The sequence below is a fragment of the Elephantulus edwardii genome, unplaced genomic scaffold (assembly GCF_000299155.1).
Source record: "Elephantulus edwardii isolate Elephantulus edwardi_28Jun2011 unplaced genomic scaffold, EleEdw1.0 scaffold00025, whole genome shotgun sequence".
In the NCBI taxonomy this organism is placed as follows: Eukaryota; Metazoa; Chordata; class Mammalia; order Macroscelidea; family Macroscelididae; genus Elephantulus; species Elephantulus edwardii.
Window position 1 is genome coordinate 7,807,908 of NW_006399775.1, and position 9,822 is coordinate 7,817,729.

Sequence of the window (9,822 nt, forward strand, 5' to 3'; positions counted from 1 at the left end):
GGAAGCCACTGACTGGGAAAAAGTATTCGGTAATAACATATCAGATAAGGGACTTATATCCAGAGTTCATTTTTCTTCTCTGTCTCTTTCCAAAGACCCGCCAGCCTAGGAGCCCTGGGACTGGAGCAGCTGTCTTTCTCTGAAAGCGTTCACTTCATCATCCAGGGTTTTCTTCTTATCCTCCAGATTCTTCTTCTCGTCCTAGTGTAGCCTCTTCAGCAGGTCACATTTCTCAAGCAGCTTTCTCTGCCTCTTTGAGCTCCACTTCTTTCTCTTTTACTCTATGGACAACCATCTGCCTCATCTCCTCTTCCTTTTTTTTGGAGCTCCCCTAGGAATTCATTCCTTTTGGCCTCTTATGTCTCCAGCAAACTCAAGTGTTTGCTGTCTGGGTCGGTATCCTTGAAGCCCGCCTCCTCCAGCTTACAGCAGCGGTACAGCTAATAATTCTGGGTGTGGATCTGCTCCCGAAGATCCTCCATGGTGACCCGAATGAGCACCTCACACAGCTTTACAAAATCACAGTAGGCTTCTTTCTCACCCTGCACCTTTCCCCAAGGATACCGCGGTGCCTTCACAATCCTGATGCAAAACGTCAGCTCTTCTGTGCTGTCAATGATGGCAAACGGCAGGTAGGCATTCATGGTTCCATTGGTCTCTTCCACCGACCCGTCATTTGTGGGCAACTAGTAGATCTGGACCCCATTGCTGACCAGCTCGCTGGTAATTTTGAGCTTGGTGAATTTGCTCTTGGAAATCATCAGATTTGGCAGTTATGGGGATGATTTTCACTTCACGTCACTTCACTTCACTTCACTTCACTTCACTGTTCAGCTTCCTCAGCGTCATGAGGTCCAGAGACTTAGGGGAATTGACCAGTGGGGGTGGGAGTCATGGTAGGTGTGCAGCACTCCGTGAATCTTCAGCTCCTCCTGCAGGTAGGCCTTGAACTGGGCAACAATGAATTCCACAATTGGCTTTGTAGGTGTCCTCCTTGTTGATCTGGTCCCCAAAGCCCACAGTGCAAACAAATGTGAGCTTTAGTCCCATGTTGCTCTCCTTGAGGTCACAGGATTGGATTGCAGCTGGACACCCGGTTACGTGTGGCTAATAGACTCCCTTTCAAACTGTGTGTTGGACAGTGTGTCCATGAGAGTCGATTTACCGGTCCTGTCTCTCCCACACACAGGATGTTGAAGCAGAAGCCCTGGCTGGCTGACTTACTCACCAGCGCGTCAGGCAAGCTGTCAGACCCCACGTGTCCAGTCCAGGGCATAGCTCGGAAGTCTTCACCCACCTGGCAAGCTATGTCGGCTGTTGCCTCTGCTCCTGAGTCCTTCAGGGTTGCTGCAACGACCGCAGCAACTGGAGCTACCACACAGAGCTTTGTATTCTTAAACAGCCCTTTAAAATATTTCTGTTCTTACATTTCATAGTTTCTGCCTTTATCTTTTTTCTAATTGTGAACAAATTTCAGAGTCTTGTCTGATACCCACTTTTGTTTTTTTTTTCTTTTTTAATTTAGTTTGTTTATTTTTCATTTCAATGAACATTTACAGAGATTTTGGAATTCCATTCATTCATTGTTACACCCTTTTCCCCGCACAACCCCCCCACCCCTGTTTGCTCCTCTCCTCGAAAAGCAAAAGAAAAACTCCCTCATTGGTACACAATCCCCCCGCAACTCCCCAAACCCCACCCTCCACCCCAAACATAATCCACTCTGCAACCCTTATTGCGTACTCCTACGATAAAAATAATGCCCTAAAATACAACACTTTCAGACTGAATGAAGTGTGTTTACAGCATTGAAGTCTATGGGGGAGAGAATAGTCTGATACCCACTTTTGTATTTTCTTACTTTTCTCCCTGTGTAATGTACTTAAGATCATCCTACAATTGGTATTGGCTTTTGCTTATTAACATCTAATGCATCAAGTATCTCATTCAGATGATTATTAAACTTATGTGGGATAAACTTAAGATCATATTTCATTTGTCAGGGATTTATTTTCTTTAGCTTCTATTTCTACTTGGGTATAAGTCACTGGGGATATATCACAGTTGGGGCCTGTCCTGGCTTTGACTACTGAAACCGAGCTTCTTCCCTGTCCCAGTTCACAGATGTAGTCAGTCTCATTACTCTGTATTCTATCCAGTGAGGATCAAGTGTATAGTCACTGTTCATGCGATTTTAAACATTCATTTACAATGACTGATTGTACAAAACTCTCTTAGATGTTTTCCAGTATCTTTTCTGGAAAGTTGTCCACCAACCAATTCGTTTTGGTTTCCAATTTTTGTACTCAAGTCATCAACTATTATTATTACATCTTGCTTGTATGGTCAATCAAATTCAGACTACAGAAATCAGTAGAAATCATCAATTCGTTCACTTTTGGGTTTAATGCTTAGTGCAACTGCTTGAATAATAATTGTATTAACTGTCTTCCTTATGGATAGTAGCTTATCATTGACAGTATTTAATTTTCAACAACTTCTACTTTTATTAGTCATACATTTTATGTTCTGTATTCTAAGTATCAATGGATTTTTGCAATTATTTCTCCTATTATTGAATCTTGTCACATAAGCTAAAGAAACTCTTTTATTGATGGACCCTACCTTCTTTCACTTCATCTAATGATAGCCCTTGCTTTGAGAAAGCAGCTCTTCTCCAGTAATATTTTAAGTGTCTTCCAACCTATGTTATTTACTTCCTCTGAAAACCCACTGATGAGTAAATTGTGAGTTAGCTCTGACTTGAAGGCACACAACTACTACCACCACCACCACAACAACAATAACAACATTGTATATAGTGTATATTCTTATATTCAAGAAGTCTCTTATTTGTAATGGCTTACACCATTATTGATTATATGACTTTATTTGAGGTATTTTTTTAAAATTTTCATTACCTGAATTTTCCAGTTTTCTTCAAATACGATAGATAAGTTTGTTGCTGTTGGTATGTGCCATCGAGTCATTTGCGACTCATAGCGACCTTATGTACAACAGCCCTAAACCCTGCTCTATCCTGTGCCAATCGCATTGCCTCTGACACACCCATCCCAATTACCCCAGTCACTGAATCAATCCACCTCATAGAGGGTCTTCCCCTCCTGCGCTGTCCCTCTACTTTAGCCAGCATGATGTCCCCCTCCTGTCTCTCCTTGCGACATGTCCAAAGTATGTCACACGAAGCCCCATAATCTTTGCCTCCGAGGAGTAGCCTGGTTTAACCCTCTCTAGGATGAATCTGTTTGTTTTCTTGGCAGTCCCCGGTACATTCAATACTCTTTTCCAGCACCACAGCTCAAAGGCGTCAATTCTCCTTCTGTCCTCCCTAGTCATTGTCCAACTCTCTGATGTATAACAAATGATTGCAAAGACCATGGCCTGTATCAGGCTCACCTTCGTCTCCAAAGAGACACCGTTTCTCTTGAGTACTTAAAAGAGGTCCCTAACTGCAGACTTTCCCATCGCAATACGTTTTTTATTTCCTTGCTGCTGGTGTCAAGAGTGTTGACTGTGGAGCCGAGCAACTGAAGCGGTGGACAATCTCAATCTCTTCGCCATCCATCCTGATGCTACCAATTGGTCCAGTGGTGAGAATCTTTGTCTTCTTGACATTGAGCCTCAGTCCATACTGAAGGCAGCAGTCCTTGACCCTCTGCAGTAAGTGCATGAGGTCCTCCTCAGTTTCAGCGAGCAAGGTTGTGTCATCTGCATAACGCAGATTGTTGATAAATCTTCCACCAATCCTAATGCCACGCGTCTCCTCATAGAGCCCAGCCTCTCGGATAATCTGCTCTGCATACAGGTTCAAAAGGTATGGAGATAGGACACATCCCTGGCACACACCCTTCCCAAAATAAAAATAAATAAATAAATAAAACCGTAGAAGAAATAATATCCTCAATAACAATAACCTTTGAGTAAAGATATATAGTTATTAAGCAACTTATATAAGATGCCCAGAAATGTCAGTTTAATGAAAAAATGCAATGATAATGTATCATCTAATTGTACTTTTATAAATAAAAGTAAATCTCTTTCAAGAATATTAAGGGAAATAACACTTTTTCAGAATTACTTACCTAGTATCGTACCTTAATGAAAATAGAGGACTAGTGAAGTTTTGATGAGAGTTTGGAACATTCTAAATTCTTAGAACTTCTACAGAAGATTAAAGTATAATACAGATTTTGGACCATGCTAAGCTTTGTCTGTTGTTATTGCTGGTTGTCATTGAGTACAGTTCATAGAGACCGCATGGACAAGAGTTCTGAACCCTTTCCTATCCTGTATCATCCCTGATATTTGAACCCATTGCTATTGTCACCATGTCTATAAATCTTGTTAAGCATCTCCCTCTCCTTTACTGATTCTCCACTTTCCAGGCATGATGTCCTTCTCAAAGGAAAGGCCTCTCCCAGCAACCTGCCCAAAGTATATGAGATGAAGCATTGCCAACCTTGTGTCCAAGGAGACCTTGGCTGCTCTTTTCTCCCCAGAATATTTGTGTTCTTTTAGTAGTCCATGTAGATTCTGCACTCTTCTCAAATGTTATAATTCAAAGACATCAAATATTCCTCTATTATCTTTATTCATTGTTAAATTTTCAGGTGCAGAGCAAGTGACTGAAAAGTTCATGGCCTGAATTAGGCACAACTTAGTCTTCCAGCTGACATTATTGCATCTCAGTAATTTGGAGAGGTCCCCGGTTGTAGACTTGCTCAATGCAAAATATCTCCTGGTCTACTGATTGCTGGTACCAAGGGTGTTGATTTTATATCCAAGTAAGATGAATCTATGACCATTTAAAAGTTTTCTCCATCTATCATGATTCTGCTTATCAGTCCAGTGATGAGGACTTTTATCTGTATAATGTTGACATGAAATACATATGGAAGGATATAGTCCTTCATCTTTTGCAGCAAATATTTAAGTCTTCCTCTCTTTGAGCAAGCAACATTGTATTATCAAACTTGTCCTTAAGGGAAGACAAATTATGACCTGGAGGACTCAATTTTAGGAAACCATTCTCATCATAACTGTTGCATGTTTGGCTCTATGTGCATCCTTAGTAACTGTTCACTTTTTTTCCTTACAAAATAATTGAACTCTTATTGTTGTTGCCAGCTGCCATAGCAGAGGCATTAACACATGTCCACTCAATGCACAATAAAATAAAATTCTGCATGGTATCTGTCACATCAGCCCTATGAACAATACTGGACTGGACAATATTTTCATTAGTGGTGTTTTGGTCTCTTTGTTTTGTTTTGTTTCAGATTTTAATGAAAGTTTCTAAAGAACTTGGATTTCCATTTCTGAGAATTTCTTTTTGAGAAAATGTATTCTAAGAACCTATCATACATCAAACCATCTTAAAAATGATACTTGTTTTGAGTTTGCAAGAACATAGAATCATCTCCAAATGACTAAATTGCAGCAAATAATATACTACTCATTTCTATGGTACTTTCTTCCCTTCAATTGGCAGATATAAAACGTCCTAATAAAATAACACTGTGGCTACTTCTTAAGCTCTTGAAGAATAGGGATAAAACTCAGTCTTTTTTTCCATTAGTTGTATGTGACTTAAAACATTTAGAGCACCTGATAACTACTTCAAAAACTACATGATGAAATAAAAAGCATGTGTGTGGTATGTGTATTTAGACTGTCCTTTACATTTTGGATTTCTCCAAAATTTTTTTCTTTTATTTACATTCACACAGTTGAACAAGACTTAGCAACCTGCCTGAGAAGAATATGAACAAGAAATAAAGATCTTCTGTTTGTTATTTATCAAATAGTCACTGAGATTTTATTTATTTATATGCTGTTAGACATGTAATAATTCATAAGGCTATAATGTTGAAAAAATAGTCTTAAAACTTCAAAGACTGATAGAATTGAGAAAAATCAATACATGAGTGAATGATTCTAGCACAGCAAAAACATGCTGTTCAGTTCTCAGATTCTCAACATCAAAAATGTGCTGTTCAGTTCTCAGGTTCTCAAAGAACTGTGCGTACATTGAGACTAGTGAGTTAGAGTGAAAAAGGCCTTCATGTTTCCAAAATATCAAGATTAGTTTCAAGAAGCCATTCTTCTACAAAATATGTCTTAAAGAATTTTATGTCTACACTGGTCATAGTGTCAATACTTAACAGTCTTCTTCCACTATCTATATAAGGAGAACATTTAGCTACCATTTGCAGTTTCAATAAGTCTGTAAACTATCTGTAGTCACCTCTTTCTAGTAAAGCACTAGACAAGAACAAGGAAAAGGATAACATTGGTGTTGTAGTCAGGATGACGTTTCACTGCTAACCCCAAACCTCAAATTCTGGGTGTTTGAAGCACTGCTTGCTTCGTGGGAAAATGGGCAAATATCCTCCCATAACAATTCAACTGCAAAAACCTACTGGAAGGTAAGCTATGAGTCAGTTCCAACTGGATGGCATGAGGGTTTGGTTTATTAGCGTTTTGTGTAAAATAATGACAATATTACTTTAGAAAGTAATAAGCTAATTGCTTCGAATCCTCATTCCTAATGGCTTATGATCTCATCATACTGTATGTTGTCTCTTTGTCTTCTGTTGAAAGTTTCCAAAAATATGTAATGAGATTCCATGTATATTTATATATAATAATATTATGTATGTATACATTCATAAATTTGACATTTTCAAATAGCTCACATTTTTTGTATTTTTGTTGACATTTGCACTAAGTGAAAGTAAAAACTTCACATTGATTCCTCTATTAAAATGCTAACAATTTCCACATAGAATGATACAGCACATTTATAGTAGTCATACCTCATAATGAGATCAAACGTTTAATTCCATGAAGTTAAGCTAAGAGAGAATAGTTGGCATTTCAATAAAGTCATAGTAAATTTTGGTCTTTGGATAAAATTTATAGAACACTATCGGGCTTTGGGAATATGCTACCATTTTAACCTTAACTTCTTTAGCAGTAAAATATATAAATAAAACCACCTCTTTAAAACGCTTTATCTTAAACCACTTTACTCCCATGAAAGGAAATAAATTAGTTACTTCATCTGATGCCAAAGAGACAGGACTATTTTGTAATTTTTAAAAATATGATACACATCAATCTTACCCTTAAAACAAAAATACTATGTTTGATAAATTATAAAGGTCAAAATGGCTGTGGTGAAATAAGCCAAAATAAAATAGAATACACATTGAACATTATGAATGTAAAGCAGAGATTCAGGTAATTCCATACTCTGCAGAATTAACATTGGAAAGGATACTTTAAAGCTGTACTTTGAGACTTTAACACATATCCTTAGATTGTCCCCAGATGAACTAAGGAGACATAAACTCCCTAAAAAGCAAAGTACAATGAGAAATTTCTCACAACTAAAATGCTAATCTGAACATAATAGCAGTAATTCAATAAGCGCAGGTTATCTCTTTTGTCATATTTCTTTCTGTCTTTTGGTTTTTTCTTTTTTTTTTGTTTTTTTATGTTCCCACTAAATAAAATAAACTAAGTCAGTACTCAATAATCCTTTTAAAAAAACTCCTAAATTGAGGGTCAAATGTTATCAAAAATTCTGAAAATTTTTGTCAGTCTGGGTTAAGTCTATTTTAAATTCAACCAACTGGAAAATTATAACAATTGAACTGGAAAATCAATGATTTGGAAAATTGTGCTTATTGTATGCTGTAATCAAGAAAACGCCCCACGCTACAGTGTAAGGCAAAGACATCTTATACTCCATTTATTCATTTATGCTATTTATATATTTCAAAGTTAGTTCTTGATGAATTAAAATTCCAATGAAACTTGTAACAACTAATTTTAAATAGAACTCAAATACTGTGTTGAAGTGTGCTTATGCTGGTTGTCACAATAGGTTTCCTTTAATATCCTGATTATTAGATGCTTCAAAGTTAGTTCCAGTCCACAGTGACCCTATGTTCAAAACTATACTGCCATGAAGAAACACATAACCTTTTCTGCCAAGATGTTTTACTATAGATCAGCTAAGGAAGCAAAGGTGGATGGATCTTCAAAGTTCAGCCAGCCACTCCCACTGGACTCAACCTCACAAACATCTTGCATTCCAGAGGGCAGAAAACATTATGAAAATATCTTGTAACTGAACAAGAAGGCATGTAGCTTCAACTAAATTTCACTAGTGAAGGATAAAAGTGGGCTCTCCGTCTTATCAACACCCTTGTTTAGCAAGAAGCAGCCAGAGAGTCTGCACCCGAGTCCTAAATAAAGAACCCGCAAATAAAAACAACAACAATATTTTTGTAAAGAAGCCCTATTCCCCAAAAAATCACCCCAAAACATTTGTCTTCTAGATATAAGACTTATATAAAATTAGGGAGGAACGATGGGGTAGTATTAATAAGTTCAGAGTTCTATAAATATTTCTCAGTTATAAAACAATAGTTACACTATAGTTTTATAACTATAGTTATAGTTATAACTATAAAACTCATAGCAGTTTTCTCCAGCTGGCAAAACTAGTTAATGTTTTTTTCTTAGAATTATTTCGGTTTTTTGAAAACAAAAATAGTCATTAGGCATTTATAAAATGAATATTGTTTTTATTGTTGTTATGTGCCATCGAGTCATTTGCGACTCATAGCGACCCTATGTACAACAGCCCTAAACTCTGCTCTATCCTGTGCCAATCGCATTGCCTCTGACACACCCATCCCAATTACCCCAGTCACTGAATCAATCCACCTCATAGAGGGTCTTCCCCTCCTGCGCTGTCCCTCTACTCTACCCAGCATGATGTCCCTCTCCAAAGACCTGTCTCTCCTTGCAACATGTACAAACTATGTCAGACGAAACCCCAGAATCTTTGCCTCCAAGGTGTACTCTGGTTTAACCCTCTCTAGGATGAATCTGTTTGTTTTCTTGGCAGTCCATGGTGCATTCAATACTCTTCTCCAGCACCACAGCTCAAAGGCGTCAATTCTCCTTCTGTCCTCCCTAGTCATCATCCAGCTCTCTGATGCATAACAAGTGATTGCAAAGACCATGGCCACTATCAGGTGCACCTTCGTCTCCAAAGAGACACCGTTGCTCTTGAGTACTTTAATTTTACATAACATGCCTCAATAGAACCTAACAATATTAGGTAAGATATTTCACAAACGGACACTAAATAAAAACTTTATATACCTGTTCTGATACCTACATACTTATCTCAAAGACAAACTTAAGAACAAATAAATTTTGTGGCTCAGGAAATATTTGAACATTTGCTTTTCCCCACTCCCCTCTCCTGAAACAAGCATTCAGTATTAGTACCCTTGGGCTGCTTCAACAAACTATCCCACCATCATGTATTATATGCTACTTGTTTTCACAAATGTACTTTTATTTTTATAAATGTACTTTTATTTATAACCCAATTACAAAACAAGAAAAAGACATGGAAAGAATTTTCACAGAGGAAGATATTCAAATGAAAAACAGACATATGAGGAAATGCAAATCAAAACCACAATGAGGTACCATCTCAGTCCAGTAACAGTGGCAAAGTTTAGCAGGGCAGCAAGTGATAAATGTTAGAGAGGATGTGATGAGAAAGGAATTCTTATACATTGTTGGTGGGATTGTAAAATGGTAACACCTTCCAGAAGTCACTTTGGTGTGTCTTTTCTTTAGTTATGTTGTTGCTGTTGTTCTTGTTGTTGTTGTTATGTGCCGTCGAGGAACTTGCGACTGATAGCGACCCTGTGTATAACAGCCCTAAACTCTACTCTGTCCTGTGCCAATCGCACTGTCTCTGAC

The 9,822-nt window shown here is 37.8% G+C and overlaps 1 pseudogene; it reads right to left on the reverse strand.

Moving 5' to 3' along the window:
• Positions 1-105: 105 nt before the first annotated feature.
• On the reverse strand, positions 106-1,276 carry LOC102851893 (annotated as a pseudogene).
• Between the last annotated feature and the right edge of the window lie 8,546 nt (positions 1,277-9,822).